The sequence below is a fragment of the Coregonus clupeaformis genome, chromosome 29, assembly GCF_020615455.1.
Source record: "Coregonus clupeaformis isolate EN_2021a chromosome 29, ASM2061545v1, whole genome shotgun sequence".
NCBI lineage: Eukaryota > Metazoa > Chordata > Actinopteri > Salmoniformes > Salmonidae > Coregonus > Coregonus clupeaformis.
In genome coordinates this window covers 2,281,708-2,303,061 of record NC_059220.1, presented here as the reverse complement: position 1 = coordinate 2,303,061, position 21,354 = coordinate 2,281,708, and the positions used below count along the sequence as shown (strand labels likewise).

At 40.5% G+C, this 21,354-nt stretch overlaps 3 long non-coding RNA genes across 3 annotated transcripts; all 3 read left to right on the top strand.

Annotated features, from left to right (window-relative positions):
• Positions 1 to 2: 2 nt before the first annotated feature.
• LOC123482195 lies at positions 3 to 4,592 on the top strand. The gene is made up of 3 exons (XR_006657587.1): positions 3 to 753; positions 2,390 to 2,468; positions 4,470 to 4,592. It is a non-coding gene; the product is annotated as an uncharacterized LOC123482195 (long non-coding RNA).
• A 4,076-nt stretch (positions 4,593 to 8,668) lies between these two features.
• On the top strand, positions 8,669 to 13,333 carry LOC123482194. The gene is made up of 3 exons (XR_006657586.1): positions 8,669 to 9,332; positions 11,058 to 11,136; positions 12,990 to 13,333. It is a non-coding gene; the product is annotated as an uncharacterized LOC123482194 (long non-coding RNA).
• Positions 13,334 to 17,407: 4,074 nt separating this feature from the next.
• Positions 17,408 to 20,975, top strand: LOC123482193. The gene is made up of 3 exons (XR_006657585.1): positions 17,408 to 18,070; positions 19,376 to 19,454; positions 20,762 to 20,975. It is a non-coding gene; the product is annotated as an uncharacterized LOC123482193 (long non-coding RNA).
• Positions 20,976 to 21,354: the final 379 nt, after the last annotated feature.

Here is a 21,354-nt window from a genome sequence, read left to right as displayed (position 1 = left end):
TTAGAATATGGCAGTAACGTAACAAAATGTGGAAAATGTCAAGGGGTCTGAATACTTTCCGAAGGTATGGTTTCTAGAACCATACAGAAGTTGAGAATCAATTCACGTTCAGATGTAGTATTTGGCTGTTTTTGCTTCCAGAGACATTTTGCCTTTTAAACAGAACATGTAAGGTTCTTGGGCTTTAAGGAGTGACGTTAGACTACTTCAGACCATTATTGGGCTAGGGTATAGGTCCTTGGGTAGGGAACAAATTAAATTTAAAAAACTAAATCCGTTCTGCAGTAAAAATCCAATAAATTCAATAATGTTGAAAATGTGAATGTGTGGAGACTAAAAGTAATTTTTTTCCATTTCAACTTGTTGTAGAATAAATAGGGAATTATTTAAGAAAAGTGCAAGGGTGCATATGAACGTGTCCTGATACTGTAGAACGCTGGCTAATGAGTCTATCTGAGAAAAAGTCCAATCGTAGTGACGGAGAGCAACCTTGGGTTAAAACAGGTCCATATAAAGCAATAGTTGCCATCTGCCAATGAGGGGCCATGTACACGCAAATAGAAGCAGGAAGAGAGTTTAAGACGGTGATGTATGAACATTAGGAAGTAGTCATTTTATTTGGTTTCTTGATCCTTGACACACACACACACACATAAATATTTGTGCATAGATACACCGTCACACACCCAGACTCAAACCCTCACATGGCTCTTCATCTCTCCGTCTTCCGCCTCCTCATCATCATCATCTCAGGTAATGGAAACATGTTTCTATGAAGTGATGAAGTCTCATGGTTCCTTTCAGTTTGCTTCCTTGAAGTCAGAGACGTGGAGTTCAGGCTAGATCTGCGTAGGGCTTTAGCATGTATTTTACTGAGCAGCTCTATGCTTTAGAATAGTCTGTAACATGTCTCTCAAAGGAAATATTCTTATTGAATAAATATATTATATATCTATATATATTTATTTTTACATGTTATGGTGTCCTTATTGTGAGGGCCATATACAGTGGGGGAAAAAAGTATTTAGTCAGCCACCAATTGTGCAAGTTCTCCCACTTAAAAAGATGAGAGAGGCCTGTAATTTTCATCATAGGTACACGTCAACTATGACAGACAAATTGAGAAAAAGAAATCCAGAAAATCACATTGTAGGATTTTTTATTAATTTATTTGCAAATTATGGTGGAAAATAAGTATTTTTTTCCCCACTGTATTTAGGCTGCATCTGCAGACACAACATCCTAAATGTGCTGTTGTGTCTGCAGATGCTGGTCATTGGGGTCTTGTGTCTGTGCAGACAGGAAGTGTCATTGGGGTCTTGTGTCAGTGCAGACAGGAAGTGTCATTGGGGTCTCGTGTCAGTGCAGACAGGAAGTGTCATTGGGGTCTCGTGTCAGTGCAGACAGGAAGTGTCATTGGGGTCTCGTGTCAGTGCAGACAGGAAGTGTCATTGGGGTCTTGTGTCAGTGCAGACAGGAAGTGTCATTGGGGTCTTGTGTCAGTGCAGACAGGAAGTGTCATTGGGGTCTTGTGTCAGTGCAGACAGGAAGTGTCATTGGGGTCTTGTGTCAGTGCAGACAGGAAGTGTCATTGGGGTCTTGTGTCAGTGCAGACAGGAAGTGTCATTGGGGTCTTGTGTCAGTGCAGACAGGAAGTGTCATTGGGGTCTTGTGTCAGTGCAGACAGGAAGTGTCATTGGGGTCTTGTGTCAGTGCAGACAGGAAGTGTCATTGGGGTCTTGTGTCAGTGCAGACAGGAAGCTCCACCACCATCCCATACCTCTTATCATTTAGAAAAGCTTGGGACTGGAAGGTTCTGTCTGCAAAAATATGATTTTTTGAGATCATTGGCTTTTTTAAAGTTCTGAACCCTCATTGGTTTGAATGGTGTCAGCAATTTTTTAGCTTGTATTCTTTTTGAACTTAACAACATGAATTTGGTTATTTTAGAGTACTGAACATTAAACAGAACAAGACTATGCAAATAACTCAATTTCGACAATTAAAATGCAGATAGAACCTCATAGTCCCACGCTCTCGATTTCTTAAACTCTGGTGTAAAAGGACGTTGCGTTTATTATGGCTTTTCTATAGTAAGCACTGCCCATCCTAGTTGTGAAATAATATTGTTCCATCTTCCCACTTCTGAATAACAGTTTGATATCTGAAGTTGCTCCAAATCTGTAACAGAAGTCATTTTTCTAAGGATCGCCCTGAAAATAATAGACCTTTATTTCATGCTTTACTTCCTCACATACATTTACATTGACATTTTTAGTCATTTAGCAGACGCTCTTATCCAGAGCGACTTACAGTTAGTGAGTGCATACATTTTCATACTGGCATAGACACCAGTCTGTGAAAAACTATCATTTTGTTTCCTCTACAGTAATGTCAATGCCAACCACCGAAGACTCAACATACTTAACATCAGAGTACAGCATGTATACATCTGAAGACGTCGTTAGGTGAGTGTACATAAGCAATCAGAAATGTATTGTGTACATGATTTAATATGGGATTAATAACGGGGTCGTTCCATTTCAGCAAGACATGACGCCCACCATTTCAGATTGTTCTGAAATCGTTTCTGTAGTTAGAAACAGAGAAGATTAGCATTCCTAAAACAAAATATAATTTGGTTGCTGAGAAATTAAGCTAATTGATTGCACCCATATTTACCATTTTAATTTACAGGATTTATATATTATTCAATAAATATAGTACCTAACATCTGATTTGGACCGAACTATTGTTTTTTCTAACAATGGATAAGACATGAGGAATTCAAAGAAATGGTCAAAAGCCACCCACAGACCTCCCACATGCCATGCAAATCCCAACCCAACAACGAGTATACAGTATAAGTTCTCTATGTTTAACATCACAGGAGGATGGTTGCACCTTAACTGGGGAGGACTGGCTCGTGGTAATGGCTGGAGCGGAATAGGTGGAATGGTATCAAACACATGGTTTCTATGTGTTTGATGCCATTCCATTAGCGCCGTCCGGACATTATGAGCCGTCCTCCCCCTCAGCAGCCTCCAGTGTTTGACAAGTAGTATGGAGCTGCAGCTCGGAGTATGGAGTAGTATGGAGCTGCGGCTCGGAGTATGGAGTAGTATGGAGCTGCGGCTCGGAGTATGGAGTAGTATGGAGCTGCAGCTCGGAGTATGGAGTAGTATGGAGCTGCGGCTCGGAGTATGGAGTAGTATGGAGCTGCGGCTCGGAGTATGGAGTAGTATGGAGCTGCGGCTCGGAGTATGGAGTAGTATGGAGCTGCGGCTCGGAGTATGGAGTAGTATGGAGCTGCGGCTCGGAGTATGGAGTAGTATGGAGCTGCGGCTCGGAGTATGGAGTAGTATGGAGCTGCGGCTCAGAGTATGGAGTAGTATGGAGCTGCGGCTCGGAGTATGGAGTAGTATGGAGCTGCGGCTCGGAGTATGGAGTAGTATGGAGCTGCGGCTCGGAGTATGGAGTAGTATGGAGCTGCGGCTCGGAGTATGGAGTAGTATGGAGCTGCGGCTCGGAGTATGGAGTAGTATGGAGCTGCGGCTCGGAGTATGGAGTAGTATGGAGCTGCGGCTCGGAGTATGGAGTAGTATGGAGCTGCGGCTCGGAGTATGGAGTAGTATGGAGCTGCGGCTCGGAGTATGGAGTAGTATGGAGCTGCGGCTCGGAGTATGGAGTAGTATGGAGCTGCGGCTCGGAGTATGGAGTAGTATGGAGCTGCGGCTCGGAGTATGGAGTAGTATGGAGCTGCGGCTCGGAGTATGGAGTAGTATGGAGCTGCGGCTCGGAGTATGGAGTAGTATGGAGCTGCGGCTCGGAGTATGGAGTAGTATGGAGCTGCGGCTCGGAGTATGGAGTAGTATGGAGCTGCGGCTCAGAGTATGGAGTAGTATGGAGCTGCGGCTCGGAGTATGGAGTAGTATGGAGCTGCGGTTTCTTCATCCTATGTCATGTATTTTCAGTGGATTTGGTTATATATATTTTTTTTTCCCCATGTTCAGAGAAATTAGTCATTGAAGTTGTTAGGTTTATGTCCCATCCTACATCGCATTACCATGTTCTGACCACTAGATGGTGCTGATCTTGCTATTGTTATTATATATTTTTTAAGAATACCCCCTCACAATGTTAAAGGGATAGATCACCCAATTTACACAATTACATATTGGTTTCCTTCCCCTGTAAGCAGTCCATGGACAAGGTATGACAGCATCCCATGTTTTGGTTCTGTTTACCTGGCCACGGTTTCAAATGCTACCTATAATGGTACCTATATTAGCATTTTCGCGCTCCGTATCCAGAATCTTCTAGAAGTAACATCATTGGATTAATTACTCAAATCAATTTTTCTGATAATTTAGGATGATTTTGAAAGTGTGTCCCCTATCTGCTTCAAACATTTTGTTGAAGTGCTGTTTGCCGAAGTGTCCTCAAAAAGCAATGTTATCCTTCAACAGATTACTCTACAGATTGGAGCGAGCACTCTTCTATCTGGTGAAAACCGTTAATACAGTGCTCTTCCTCCTGTGCACCATCATTGCTGAAATGAATTTCAGGTTTAACCGACTCCAAAATATAAAGTTGGCACATGGTTTTATTTCTAGTTAATATTGTAATATTTTTGGGGGTCTCCAAAATATTGCTGGGTCGCAGAAATATATGGACAAATTGATTTTTAGTTTAGTTTTGCTCTTTTGTCACTGATTTACCCGTGTTGAATTGTTTTGAATGACTAATTACCACTGTTAACCTACATAAATGAAACATGCATATTTTGCTAATAAAAACATTTTAAAGACACTTTAGGCTACTTTTGTCCCTTACCATTACAGTATATTAGACTTTGATTTGATGTGAAGAGGAGAGGAGAGAAGATTATGTGTAACCACCATTCAATGTTATTTGTCAGCCAAAACAGAACAAATTATATTTTTCATTTTCAAATATGCAAGAGTACACGGTACACAAAAACACAGAACAGCTTATTCTCTGAACTGTTACAGTTGAAGATATTTACCAGTAATCTCTGAATAGAACATGGCTCCTCTCCACATGGTGGTAGAGAGGAGGAGGAGGAGAGAAGAGTATCGGCATGCACCGCTAGATGCTATTTGTCATTTAGCCATAAAATGATGATAATATATTGTACATTTGTTTTTCACACAGCCCTTACAAAAAAAAAGGGCCACTTTTCTTGTAGGACAATTCCTGCAGGATCCTGTAGAAATCATGCAGGTAGTCCTTCAGGAAAACAATCCTGCAGGAATCCTGCAGAATATACACTGCTCAAAAATTTAAATTCCTTTATTTTTTTGAGCAGTGTATATCCTGTAGGAATAGGAAGTTGTTGGCTCAAATTCTTCAACTGATGATCAGGTGTAATGATGCTCAAATCAATATGTGGTGGTAAGAAGGAAACATCAACTCTTCGTCAAAGTATTAAGATTATTCTTTAGTTGATGCAATTGCAGGCAGAAGTTAGTACAGAGTACAATATTGATAGCTCTCCCCAAGTTCTGCGAGGTGTCTAAAGACATCCTGTAACTTATAAAGCCTCCCCAACCCTTCCCAGCGTGACTTCCCCTAACAACAACAGCTTAATACATCTACCTATCCCTGACAGCGCCAATCATCTTGTCAGTATTTTATAGCTTCAAAAACATGGGCTTGACCAATACTTGACTTCTCATAAAGAAACTACACAATATCATCTTGTGACATTTAACATTTCATAAAGGAGAAGTAAGCGGCTTCTAGCTCGAGGAGATATTTTTGTGGTTCGGCGCCACGTCCTCTTTTCTTCTTCTTTGCCTTCTGTGGTAGACAATTCAATTCAATTATCGATTTAAGGGCTTTATTGGCATGGGAAACGTATGTTAACATTGCCAAAGCAAGTGAAGTAGATAATCAACAAAAGTGAAATGAACAAATATTAACAGAAAACATTACACTCAGAAGTTCCAAAAGAATAAAGACATTTCAAATGTCATATTGTGTCTATATACAGTGTTGTAACAATGTGCAAATAGTTAAAGTACAAATGGGAAAATAAATAAACATAAATATGGGTTGTATTTACAATGGTGTTTGTTCTTCACTGGTTGCCCTTTTCTTGTGGCAACAGGTCACTAATCTTGCTGCTGTGATGGCACACTGTGGTTTTTCACCCTGTTTTCTCACTGTTGTTTACAGGCCCTGTCTTAACTGGGGAGGACAGGAGAGAGATGAGAGGGGCAGAGTTCACAAGATGTAACAGCAGAAACTCTGTGTTTGTGTGACTATTTACAGGGCTGCTACTCGCTGTTTATTATCTATGCATAGTCACTTTACCCCTACCTACATGTACAAATTACCTCGACTAACCTGTACCTCCGCACATTGACTCGGTACCGGTACCCCCTGTATATAGCCTCGTTATTGTTATTTTATTGTGTTACTTTTCTGTTTATTTTTTACTTTAGTTTACTTAGTAAATATTTTCTGAACTCTATTTCTTGAACTGCCTTGTTGGTTAAGGGCTTGTAAGTAAGCATTTCACGTTAAGGTCTACACTTGTTGTATTCGACGCATGTGACAAATAACATTTGATATGATTTGATTTTGATCTGAAAACTACAAAGCACAGGTATTGTGGAGCCTTCCACACAAGGCTTCGTTCCAGATGAAAAAGTTAAAAATCTGACCCCCTGGGAAATGTAGGAAGCGAAGTAGAGGATGGGGTCATTTATTTATTAGATAAATGAATAAAAAGGGTAATTTAGGGTTAAAGGAAACGTTAACCATGTAAGTGTTTTCTTTGTCTGAAAACACAGAAGAAATGTGTATATTAACACTCAACACACCTATACATTGACAAGAAAGTATGTAAACCTTTACCTGATGTGAAGTTTATGCCCATCGTTCATCTTCTCCCTCAGTGCTGCTCGGATTGAATTTGGGGGTATATCTGTAAACTTGTTTTGCACAGTTTCTACAAAATCCAAATCGGGTCAAAGTAAAACATTTTATGAGTTAATAAATGGGTTTTGCCACTGGAAATAACTTTTTTTTGTGCTGCATTGGGATCTAAGTGTTTCCCTTACCAATTATCAGTTAGATTTTTCCCTCATCAAGGGCCAGCTTTGCTGAAGTCCCTTTATTGGCATTTCCAATTTGTCCAGATAATCCGTGGGTAGCAATCACCTCCCTCCCAAACACAGCCACAGCCAGGTCTTTGAACAAGGCTGTGGTGGAGGCGCCACCTCTACCGCAGTCCTGCAGCGTGGCATTACTGATGCCCAAAGGGGTAATCCCCTCTGCCGATGGTCCTGGCTGTATAAATGTTAACGTAATCCTACACTAATATCTTAGCACTGCCCAACGTTAAAAGATGACAAATACACTTATTGACTGGCTAACTAAGCACTTACCTTTGTGGTTGGGCAGTGACCTGAGAGGCTGGAGGCCGGGGCAACAGCTTCAAGTTTTAGAAGCAAGGCTATTCATGAGATTGAAAAACAGAAACAAATAAACCTGTTTTTAATTCAGTCATTTGAAAAGAGTGAGAGACAGACAGAAGAGAGAGAGACAGATGTTCAGGTACATCCTTAATGACAATATAAACATGCCTATAGCAATACATACCTCTCTGCAGAGACATGTTCAGGGTTGTCAGTTCCTGGTTTTGGACCTTCAACTGTTTCACCTCTTTTTTTTTTTTAAAGCCTTCATCTCCTCTTATTTAAAAATATATATATATTTAGCAGACACTCTTATCCAGAGCAATTAGGGTTAAGTGCCTTGCTCAAGGGCACATCGACAGATTTTTCACCTAGTCGGCTCTGGGATTAGAACCAGCGACTTTTCGGTTACTGGCACAACGCTCTTAACCACTAAGCTATCTTCCTCAGGCTTATTTTCCTTTCCTGTGATCTTCTCCATAACTTTGAGAAAACACTTTATGTTGGAGTTGTCTTGAGATGGCTATGCATATTCATAACATGGGGCTAGTAGCATAGTGTCTCTCTCCATTGAATACAGGCGGTTGACGTCAAGAACCCTCATCGAATATTCAAAATTGGATTACAATAATGAGATGTATCCACCAATCCAAAGAAAGGATGGGCGGGAGCTATTCCGTGCCGCTTTGTGGACAACGACTCCCATTGTTAGGGCGGAGAGACATGTATCTTGTCAGTATATCAATAATCTTTGCTGCCCCTCTGACAGCAGGATGACAGCTAGCTAGCTAGCCACGTGACACTCTTTTCACGCCATTTCGCCCGGTGGGTGGTGCTGTACGTCACGATGGCCGTGGGTTTCAAAGTGGAACTCTATTCCACATCAAGTAACTCACGCCAGCAAGCAGTAAAATTAGATTTAAAAAAACAGATAAAAATAAGAACTTGAGGCTGTAATCGCTACCAAAGGCGCTTCCACAAAGTACTGAGTAAAGGGTCTGAATACTGATGGAAATGTGATATTTCAGTTTTTTATATTTTTGCTCAAATGTCTGAAAAACAGTTTTTGCTTTGTCATTATGGGGTATTGTGTGTAGATTGATGGGGGGGGGGGACCCATTTAATCATTTTTAGAATATGGCAGTAACGTAACAAAATATGGAAAATGTCAAGGGGTCTGAATGCTTTCTGAAGGTATGGTTTCTAGAACCATACCGAAGTTGAGAATCAATTCACGTTCAGATGTAGTATTTGGCTGTTTTTGCTTCCAGAGACATTTCACCTTTAAACAGAACATGTAAGGTTCTTGGGCTTTAAGGAGTAACGTTAGACTACTTTAGACCATTATTGGGCTAGGGTATAGGTCCTTGGGTAGGGAACAAATTAAATTTAAAAAACTAAATCCGTTCTGCAGTAAAAATCCAATAAATTCAATAATGTTGAAAATGTGAATGTGTGGAGACTAAAAGTAATTTTTTTTCCATTTCAACTTGTTGTAGAATAAATAGGGAATTATTTAAGAAAAGTGCAAGGGTGCATATAAACGTGTCCTGATACTGTAGAACGCTGGCTAATGAGTCTATCTGAGAAAAAGTCCAATCGTAGTGACGGAGAGCAACCTTGGGTTAAAACAGGTCCATATAAAGCAATAGTTGCTATCTGCCAATGAGGGGCCATGTACACGCAAATAGAAGCAGGAAGAGAGTTTTAGACGGTGATGTATGAACATTAGGAAGTAGTCATTTTATTTGGTTTCTTGATCCTTGACACACACACACACATAAATATTTGTGCATAGATACACCGTCACACACCCAGACTCAAACCCTCACATGGCTCTTCATCTCTCCGTCTTCCTCCTCCTCATCATCATCATCTCAGGTAATGGAAACATGTTTCTATGAAGTGATGAAGTCTCATGGTTCCTTTCAGTTTGCTTCCTTGAAGTCCGAGACGTGGAGTTCAGGCTAGATCTGCGTAGGGCTTTAGCATGTATTTTACTGAGCAGCTCTATGCTTTAGAATAGTCTGTAACATGTCTCTCAAAGGAAATATTCTTATTGAATAAATATATTATATATCTATATTTATTTTTACATGTTATGGTGTCCTTATTGTGAGGGCCATATATTTAGGCTGCATCTGCAGACACAGCAGCCTAAATGTGCTGTTGTGTCTGCAGAGGCTGGTTCATTGGGGTCTTGTGTCAGTGCAGACAGGAAGTGTCATTGGGGTCTTGTGTCAGTGCAGACAGGAAGTGTCATTGGGGTCTTGTGTCAGTGCAGACAGGAAGTGTCATTGGGGTCTTGTGTCAGTGCAGACAGGAAGTGTCATTGGGGTCTTGTGTCAGTGCAGACAGGAAGTGTCATTGGGGTCTTGTGTCAGTGCAGACAGGAAGTGTCATTGGGGTCTTGTGTCAGTGCAGACAGGAAGTGTCATTGGGGTCTTGTGTCAGTGCAGACAGGAAGTGTCATTGGGGTCTTGTGTCAGTGCAGACAGGAAGTGTCATTGGGGTCTTGTGTCAGTGCAGACAGGAAGTGTCATTGGGGTCTTGTGTCAGTGCAGACAGGAAGTGTCATTGGGGTCTTGTGTCAGTGCAGACAGGAAGTGTCATTGGGGTCTTGTGTCAGTGCAGACAGGAAGTGTCATTGGGGTCTTGTGTCAGTGCAGACAGGAAGTGTCATTGGGGTCTTGTGTCAGTGCAGACAGGAAGTGTCATTGGGGTCTTGTGTCAGTGCAGACAGGAAGTGTCATTGGGGTCTTGTGTCAGTGCAGACAGGAAGTGTCATTGGGGTCTTGTGTCAGTGCAGACAGGAAGTGTCATTGGGGTCTTGTGTCAGTGCAGACAGGAAGTGTCATTGGGGTCTTGTGTCAGTGCAGACAGGAAGTGTCATTGGGGTCTTGTCTGTGCAGACAGGAAGTTCCACCACCATCCCATACCTCTTATCATCAACATTTAGAAAAGCTTGGGACTTGAAGGTTCTGTCTGCAAAAATATGATTTTTTGAGATCATTGGCTTTTTTAAAGTTCTGAACCCTCATTGGTTTGAATGGTGTCAGCAATTTTTTTAGATTGTATTCTTTTTGAACTTAACGACATGAATTTGGTTATTTTAGAGTACTGAACATTAAACAGAACAAGACTATGCAAATAACTTAATTTCGACAAATAAAATGCAGATAGAACCTCATAGTCCCACGCTCTCGATTTCTTAAACTCTGGTGTAAAAGGACGTTGCGTTTTATTATTGCTTTTCTATAGTAAGCACTGCCCATCCTAGCTGTGGCGTTTATTATGGCTTTTCTATAGTAAGCACTGCCCATCCTAGCTGTGAAATAATATTGTTCCATCTTCCCACTTCTGAATAACAGTTTGATATCTGAAGTTGCTCCAAATCTGTAACAGAAGTCATTTTTCTAAGTATCACCCTGAAAATAATAGACCTTTATTTCATGCTTTTACTTCCTCACATACATTTACATTGACATTTTTAGTCATTTTAGCAGACGCTCTTATCCAGAGCCACTTACAGTTAGTGAGTGCATACATTTTCATACTGGCATAGACACCAGTCTGTGAAAAACTATCATTTTGTTTCCTCTACAGTAATGTCAATGCCAACCACCGAAGACTCAACATACTTAACATCAGAGTACAGCATGTATACATCTGAAGACGTCGTTAGGTGAGTGTACATAAGCAATCAGAAATGTATTGTGTACATGATTTAATATGGGATTAATAACGGGGTCGTTCCATTTCAGCAAGACATGACGCCCACCATTTCAGATTGTTCTGAAATCGTTTCTGTAGTTAGAAACAGAGAAGATTAGCATTCCTAAAACAAAATATAATTTGGTTGCTGAGAAATTAAGCTAATTGATTGCACCCATATTTACCATTTTAATTTACAGGATTTATATATTATTCAATAAATATAGTACCTAACATCTGATTTGGACCGAACTATTGTTTTTTCTAACAATGGATAAGACATGAGGAATTCAAAGAAATGGTCAAAAGCCACCCACAGACCTCCCACATGCCATGCAAATCCCAACCCAACAACGAGTATACAGTATAAGTTCTCTATGTTTAACATCACAGGAGGATGGTTGCACCTTAACTGGGGAGGACTGGCTCGTGGTAATGGCTGGAGCGGAATAGGTGGAATGGTATCAAACACATGGTTTCTATGTGTTTGATGCCATTCCATTAGCGCCGTTCCGGACATTATGAGCCGTCCTCCCCCTCAGCAGCCTCCAGTGTTTGACAAGTAGTATGGAGCTGCAGCTCGGAGTATGGAGTAGTATGGAGCTGCGGCTCGGAGTATGGAGTAGTATGGAGCTGCGGCTCGGAGTATGGAGTAGTATGGAGCTGCAGCTCGGAGTATGGAGTAGTATGGAGCTGCGGCTCGGAGTATGGAGTAGTATGGAGCTGCGGCTCGGAGTATGGAGTAGTATGGAGCTGCGGCTCGGAGTATGGAGTAGTATGGAGCTGCGGCTCGGAGTATGGAGTAGTATGGAGCTGCGGCTCGGAGTATGGAGTAGTATGGAGCTGCGGCTCGGAGTATGGAGTAGTATGGAACTGCAGCTCGGAGTATGGAGTAGTATGGAGCTGCGGCTCGGAGTATGGAGTAGTATGGAGCTGCGGCTCGGAGTATGGAGTAGTATGGAGCTGCGGCTCGGAGTATGGAGTAGTATGGAGCTGCGGCTCGGAGTATGGAGTAGTATGGAGCTGCGGCTCGGAGTATGGAGTAGTATGGAGCTGCGGCTCGGAGTATGGAGTAGTATGGAGCTGCGGCTCGGAGTATGGAGTAGTATGGAGCTGCGGCTCGGAGTATGGAGTAGTATGGAGCTGCGGCTCGGAGTATGGAGTAGTATGGAGCTGCGGCTCGGAGTATGGAGTAGTATGGAGCTGCGGCTCGGAGTATGGAGTAGTATGGAGCTGCGGCTCAGAGTATGGAGTAGTATGGAGCTGCGGCTCGGAGTATGGAGTAGTATGGAGCTGCGGTTTCTTCATCCTATGTCATGTATTTTCAGTGGATTTGGTTATATATATATATTTTTTCCCCATGTTCAGAGAAATTAGTCATTGAAGTTGTTAGGTTTATGTCCCATCCTACATCGCATTACCATGTTCTGACCACTAGATGGTGCTGATCTTGCTATTGTTATTATATATTTTTTAAGAATACCCCCTCACAATGTTAAAGGGATAGATCACCCAATTTACACAATTACATATTGGTTTCCTTCCCCTGTAAGCAGTCCATGGACAAGGTATGACAGCATCCCATGTTTTGGTTCTGTTTACCTGGCCACGGTTTCAAATGCTACCTATAATGGTACCTATATTAGCATTTTCGCGCTTCGTATCCAGAATCTTCTAGAAGTAACATCATTGGATTAATTACTCAAATCAATTTTTCTGATAATTTAGGATGATTTTGAAAGTGTGTCCCCTATCTGCTTCAAACATTTTGTTGAAGTGCTGTTTGCCGAAGTGTCCTCAAAAAGCAATGTTATTCTTCAACAGATTACTCTACAGATTGGAGCGAGCACTCTTCTATCTGGTGAAAACCGTTAATACAGTGCTCTTCCTCCTGTGCACCATCATTGCTGAAATGAATTTCAGGTTTAACCGACTCCAAAATATAAAGTTGGCACATGGTTTTATTTCTAGTTAATATTGTAATATTTTTGGGGGGTCTCCAAAATATTGCTGGGTCGCAGAAATATATGGACAAATTGATTTTTAGTTTAGTTTTGCTCTTTTGTCACTGATTTACCCGTGTTGAATTGTTTTGAATGACTAATTACCACTGTTAACCTACATAAATGAAACATGCATATTTTGCTAATAAAAACATTTTAAAGACACTTTAGGCTACTTTTGTCCCTTACCATTACAGTATATTAGACTTTGATTTGATGTGAAGAGGAGAGGAGAGAAGATTATGTGTAACCACCATTCAATGTTATTTGTCAGCCAAAACAGAACAAATTATATTTTTCATTTTCAAATATGCAAGAGTACACGGTACACAAAAACACAGAACAGCTTATTCTCTGAACTGTTACAGTTGAAGATATTTACCAGTAATCTCTGAATAGAACATGGCTCCTCTCCACATGGTGGTAGAGAGGAGGAGGAGGAGAGAAGAGTATCGGCATGCACCGCTAGATGCTATTTGTCATTTAGCCATAAAATGATGATAATATATTGTACATTTGTTTTTCACACAGCCCTTACAAAAAAAAAAGGGGTCACTTTTCTTGTAGGACAATACCTGCAGGATCCTGTAGAAATCATGCAGGTAGTCCTTCAGGAAAACAATCCTGCAGGAATCCTGCAGAATATACACTGCTCAAAAATTTAAATTCCTTTATTTTTTTGAGCAGTGTATATCCTGTAGGAATAGGAAGTTGTTGGCTCAAATTCTTCAACTGATGATCAGGTGTAATGATGCTCAAATCAATATGTGGTGGTAAGAAGGAAACATCAACTCTTCGTCAAAGTATTAAGATTATTCTTTAGTTGATGCAATTGCAGGCAGAAGTTAGTACAGAGTACAATATTGATAGCTCTCCCCAAGTTCTGCGAGGTGTCTAAAGACATCCTGTAACTTATAAAGCCTCCCCAACCCTTCCCAGCGTGACTTCCCTAACAACAACAGCTTAATACATCTACCTATCCCTGACAGCGCCAATCATCTTGTCAGTATTTTATAGCTTCAAAAACATGGGCTTGACCAATACTTGACTTCTCATAAAGAAACTACACAATATCATCTTGTGACATTTAACATTTCATAAAGGAGAAGTAAGCGGCTTCTAGCTCGAGGAGATATTTTTGTGGTTAGGCGCCACGTCCTCTTTTCTTCTTCTTTGCCTTCTGTGGTAGACAATTCAATTCAATTATCGATTTAAGGGCTTTATTGGCATGGGAAACGTATGTTAACATTGCCAAAGCAAGTGAAGTAGATAATCAACAAAAGTGAAATGAACAAATATTAACAGAAAACATTACACTCAGAAGTTCCAAAAGAATAAAGACATTTCAAATGTCATATTATGTCTATATACAGTGTTGTAACAATGTGCAAATAGTTAAAGTACAAATGGGAAAATAAATAAACATAAATATGGGTTGTATTTACAATGGTGTTTGTTCTTCACTGGTTGCCCTTTTCTTGTGGCAACAGGTCACTAATCTTGCTGCTGTGATGGCACACTGTGGTTTTTCACCCTGTTTTCTCACTGTTGTTTACAGGCCCTGTCTTAACTGGGGAGGACAGGAGAGAGATGAGAGGGGCAGAGTTCACAGGATGTAACAGCAGAAACTCTGTGTTTGTGTGACTATTTACAGGGCTGCTACTCGCTGTTTATTATCTATGCATAGTCACTTTACCCCTACCTACATGTACAAATTACCTCGACTAACCTGTACCTCCGCACATTGACTCGGTACCGGTACCCCCTGTATATAGCCTCGTTATTGTTATTTTATTGTGTTACTTTTCTGTTTATTTTTTACTTTAGTTTACTTAGTAAATATTTTCTGAACTCTATTTCTTGAACTGCCTTGTTGGTTAAGGGCTTGTAAGTAAGCATTTCACGTTAAGGTCTACACTTGTTGTATTCGACGCATGTGACAAATAACATTTGATATGATTTGATTTTGATCTGAAAACTACAAAGCACAGGTATTGTGGAGCCTTCCACACAAGGCTTCGTTCCAGATGAAAAAGTTAAAAATCTGACCCCCTGGGAAATGTAGGAAGCGAAGTAGAGGATGGGGTCATTTATTTATTAGATAAATGAATAAAAAGGGTAATTTAGGGTTAAAGGAAACGTTAACCATGTAAGTGTTTTCTTTGTCTGAAAACACAGAAGAAATGTGTATATTAACACTCAACACACCTATACATTGACAAGAAAGTATGTAAACCTTTACCTGATGTGAAGTTTATGCCCATCGTTCATCTTCTCCCTCAGTGCTGCTCGGATTGAATTTGGGGGTATATCTGTAAACTTGTTTTGCACAGTTTCTACAAAATCCAAATCGGGTCAAAGTAAAACATTTTATGAGTTAATAAATGGGTTTTGCCACTGGAAATAACTTTTTTTTGTGCTGCATTGGGATCTAAGTGTTTCCCTTACCAATTATCAGTTAGATTTTTCCCTCATCAAGGGCCAGCTTTGCTGAAGTCCCTTTATTGGCATTTCCAATTTGTCCAGATAATCCGTGGGTAGCAATCACCTCCCTCCCAAACACAGCCACAGCCAGGTCTTTAAACAAGGCTGTGGTGGAGGCGCCACCTCTACCGCAGTCCTGCAGCGTGGCATTACTGATGCCCAAAGGGGTAATCCCCTCTGCCGATGGTCCTGGCTGTATAAATGTTAACGTAATCCTACACTAATATCTTAGCACTGCCCAACGTTAAAAGATGACAAATACACTTCTTGACTGGCTAACTAAGCACTTACCTTTGTGGTTGGGCAGTGACCTGAGAGGCTGGAGGCCGGGGCAACAGCTTCAAGTTTTAGAAGCAAGGCTATTCATGAGATTGAAAAACAGAAACAAATAAACCTGTTTTTAATTCAGTCATTTGAAAAGAGTGAGAGACAGACAGAAGAGAGAGAGACAGATGTTCAGGTACATCCTTAATGACAATATAAACATGCCTATAGCAATACATACCTCTCTGCAGAGACATGTTCAGGGTTGTCAGTTCCTGGTTTTGGACCTTCAACTGTTTCACCTCTTTTTTTTTTTAAAGCCTTCATCTCCTCTTATTTAAAAATATATATATATTTAGCAGACACTCTTATCCAGAGCAATTAGGGTTAAGTGCCTTGCTCAAGGGCACATCGACAGATTTTTCACCTAGTCGGCTCTGGGATTAGAACCAGCGACTTTTCGGTTACTGGCACAACGCTCTTAACCACTAAGCTATCTTCCTCAGGCTTATTTTCCTTTCCTGTGATCTTCTCCATAACTTTGAGAAAACACTTTATGTTGGAGTTGTCTTGAGATGGCTATGCATATTCATAACATGGGGCTAGTAGCATAGCGTCTCTCTCCATTGAATACAGGCGGTTGACGTCAAGAACCCTCATCGAATATTCAAAATTGGATTACAATAATGAGATGTATCCACCAATCCAAAGAAAGGATGGGCGGGAGCTATTCCGTGCCGCTTTGTGGACAACGACTCCCATTGTTAGGGCGGAGAGACATGTATCTTGTCAGTATATCAATAATCTTTGCTGCCCCTCTGACAGCAGGATGACAGCTAGCTAGCTAGCCACGTGACACTCTTTTCACGCCATTTCGCCCGGTGGGTGGTGCTGTACGTCACGATGGCCGTGGGTTTCAAAGTGGAACTCTATTCCACATCAAGTAACTCACGCCAGCAAGCAGTAAAATTAGATTTAAAAAAACAGATAAAAATAAGAACTTGAGGCTGTAATCGCTACCAAAGGCGCTTCCACAAAGTACTGAGTAAAGGGTCTGAATACTGATGGAAATGTGATATTTCAGTTTTTTATATTTTTGCTCAAATGTCTGAAAAACAGTTTTTGCTTTGTCATTATGGGGTATTGTGTGTAGATTGATGAGGGGGGGAAAAAACGACCTCAGACTGGGGCGAATGTTCACCTTCCAACAGGACAACGCAAGAGTGGCTTTGGGACAGGTCTCTGAATGTCCTTGAGTGGCCCAGCCAGAGACCAGACTTGAACCCGATCGAACATCTCTGGAGAGACCTGAAAACAGCTGCTCAAATTTCTAAAACCCAGTTTTTGCTTTGTCATTATGGGCTATTGTGTGTAGATTGATGGGGGGGACCCATTTAATCATTTTTAGAATATGGCAGTAACGTAACAAAATATGGAAAATGTCAAGGGGTCTGAATGCTTTCTGAAGGTATGGTTTCTAGAACCATACCGAAGTTGAGAATCAATTCACGTTCAGATGTAGTATTTGGCTGTTTTTGCTTCCAGAGACATTTCACCTTTAAACAGAACATGTAAGGTTCTTGGGCTTTAAGGAGTAACGTTAGACTACTTTAGACCATTATTGGGCTAGGGTATAGGTCCTTGGGTAGGGAACAAATTAAATTTAAAAAACTAAATCCGTTCTGCAGTAAAAATCCAATAAATTCAATAATGTTGAAAATGTGAATGTGTGGAGACTAAAAGTAATTTTTTTCCATTTCAACTTGTTGTAGAATAAATAGGGAATTATTTAAGAAAAGTGCAAGGGTGCATATAAACGTGTCCTGATACTGTAGAACGCTGGCTAATGAGTCTATCTGAGAAAAAGTCCAATCGTAGTGACGGAGAGCAACCTTGGGTTAAAACAGGTCCATATAAAGCAATAGTTGCTATCTGCCAATGAGGGGCCATGTACACGCAAATAGAAGCAGGAAGAGAGTTTTAGACGGTGATGTATGAACATTAGGAAGTAGTCATTTTATTTGGTTTCTTGATCCTTGACACACACACACACATAAATATTTGTGCATAGATACACCGTCACACACCCAGACTCAAACCCTCACATGGCTCTTCATCTCTCCGTCTTCCTCCTCCTCATCATCATCATCTCAGGTAATGGAAACATGTTTCTATGAAGTGATGAAGTCTCATGGTTCCTTTCAGTTTGCTTCCTTGAAGTCCGAGACGTGGAGTTCAGGCTAGATCTGCGTAGGGCTTTAGCATGTATTTTACTGAGCAGCTCTATGCTTTAGAATAGTCTGTAACATGTCTCTCAAAGGAAATATTCTTATTGAATAAATATATTATATATCTATATTTATTTTTACATGTTATGGTGTCCTTATTGTGAGGGCCATATATTTAGGCTGCATCTGCAGACACAGCAGCCTAAATGTGCTGTTGTGTCTGCAGAGGCTGGTTCATTGGGGTCTTGTGTCAGTGCAGACAGGAAGTGTCATTGGGGTCTTGTGTCAGTGCAGACAGGAAGTGTCATTGGGGTCTTGTGTCAGTGCAGACAGGAAGTGTCATTGGGGTCTTGTGTCAGTGCAGACAGGAAGTGTCATTGGGGTCTTGTGTCAGTGCAGACAGGAAGTGTCATTGGGGTCTTGTGTCAGTGCAGACAGGAAGTGTCATTGGGGTCTTGTGTCAGTGCAGACAGGAAGTGTCATTGGGGTCTTGTGTCAGTGCAGACAGGAAGTGTCATTGGGGTCTTGTCTGTGCAGACAGGAAGTTCCACCACCATCCCATACCTCTTATCATCAACATTTAGAAAAGCTTGGGACTTGAAGGTTCTGTCTGCAAAAAGATGATTTTTTGAGATCATTGGCTTCTTTAAAGTTCTGAACCCTCATTGGTTTGAATGGTGTCAGCAATTTTTTTAGATTGTATTATTTTTGAACTTAACGACATGAATTTGGTTATTTTAGAGTACTGAACATTAAACAGAACAAGACTATGCAAATAACATAATTTCGACAAATAAAATGCAGATAGAACCTCATAGTCCCACGCTCTCGATTTCTTAAACTCTGGTGTAAAAGGACGTTGCGTTTTATTATTGCTTTTCTATAGTAAGCACTGCCCATCCTAGCTGTGGCGTTTATTATGGCTTTTCTATAGTAAGCACTGCCCATCCTAGCTGTGAAATAATATTGTTCCATCTTCCCACTTCTGAATAACAGTTTGATATCTGAAGTTGCTCCAAATCTGTAACAGAAGTCATTTTTCTAAGTATCACCCTGAAAATAATAGACCTTTATTTCATGCTTTTACTTCCTCACATACATTTACATTGACATTTTTAGTCATTTTAGCAGACGCTCTTATCCAGAGCCACTTACAGTTAGTGAGTGCATACATTTTCATACTGGCATAGACACCAGTCTGTGAAAAACTATCATTTTGTTTCCTCTACAGTAATGTCAATGCCAACCACCGAAGACTCAACATACTTAACATCAGAGTACAGCATGTATACATCTGAAGACGTCGTTAGGTGAGTGTACATAAGCAATCAGAAATGTATTGTGTACATGATTTAATATGGGATTAATAACGGGGTCGTTCCATTTCAGCAAGCCATGACACCCACCATTTCAGATTGTTCTGCAATCGTTTCTGTAGTTAGAAAAAGAGAAGATTAGCATTCCTAAAACGTTATTTTGATGAAATATAATTTGATCGCTGAGAAATTAAGCTAATTGATTGCACCCAAATTGACCATTTTAATTTACAGGATTTATATATTATTCAATAAATATAGTACCTAACATCTGATTTGGACCGAACTTTTTTTTCTAACAATAAGTAAGAATTCAAAGAAATGGTCAAAAGCCACCCACAGACCTCCCACATGCCATGCAAATCCCAACCCAACAACGAGTATACAGTATAAGTTCTCTATGTTTGACACCACAGGAGGATGGTTGCACCTTAACTGGGGAGGACGGGCTCGTGGTAATGGCTGGAGCGGAATAGGTGGAATGGTATCAAACACAGGGTTTCTAAGTGTTTGATGCCATTCCATTAGCGCCGTTCGGACATTATGAGCCTTCCTCCCCCTCAGCAGCCTCCAGTGTTTGACAAGTAGTATGGAGCTGCAGCTCGGAGTATGGAGTAGTATGGAGCTGCAGCTCGGAGTATGGAGTAGTATGGAGCTGCAGCTCGGAGTATGGAGTAGTATGGAGCTGCAGCTCGGAGTATGGAGTAGTATGGAGCTGCAGCTCGGAGTATGGAGTAGTATGGAGCTGCAGCTCGGAGTATGGAGTAGTATGGAGCTGCGGTTTCTTCATCCTATGTCATGTATTTTCAGTGGATTTGGTTATTTATATTTTTTCCCATGTTCAGAGAAATTAGTCATTGAAGTTGTTAGGTTTATGTCCCATCCTACAACGCATTACCAGGTTCTGACCACTAGATGGTGCTGATCTTGCTATTATTATTATATATTTTTTAAGAATAACCCCTCACAATGTTAAAGGGATAGATCACCCAATTTACACAATTACATATTGGTTTCCTTCCCCTGTAAGCAGTCCATGGACAAGGTATGACAGCAACCCATGCTTTGGTTTAGTTTACCTGGCCACGGTTTCAAATGCTACCTATAATGGTACCTATATTAGCATTTTCGTGCTTCGTATCCAGAATCTTCTAGAAGCAACATCATTGGATTAATTACTCAAATCAATTTTTCTGATAATTTAGGATGATTTTGAAAGTGTGTCCCCTATCTGCTTCAAACATTTTGTTGAAGTGCTGTTTGCCGAAGTGTCCTCAAAAAGCAATGTTATCCTTCAACAGATTACTCTACAGATTGGAGCGAGCACTCTTCTATCTGGTGAAAACCGTTAATACAGTGCTCTTCCTCCTGTGCACCATCATTGCTGAAATGAATTTCAGGTTTAACCGACTCCAAAATATAAAATTGGCACATGGTTTTATTTCTAGTTAATATTGTAATATTTTTTTGGTGTCTCCATAATATTGCTGGTCTGCAGAAATATATGGACAAACTGATTTTTTGTTTTGTTTAGCTCTTTTGTCACTGATTTAACTGATTTACCAGTGTTGAATTGTTTTGAATGACTAATTACCACTGTTAACCTACATAAATGAAACATGCATATTTTGCTAATAAAAACATTTTAAAGACACTTTAGGCTACTTTTGTCCCTTACCATTACAGTATATTAGACTTTGATTTAATGTGAAGAGGAGAGGAGAGAAGATTATGTATAACCACCATTCGATGTTATTTGTCAGCCAAAACAGAACAAATTATATTTTTCATTTTCAAATATGCAAGAGTACACGGTACACAAAAACACAGAACAGCTTATTCTCTGAACTGTTACAGTTGAAGATATTTCCCAGTAATCTCTGAATAGAACATG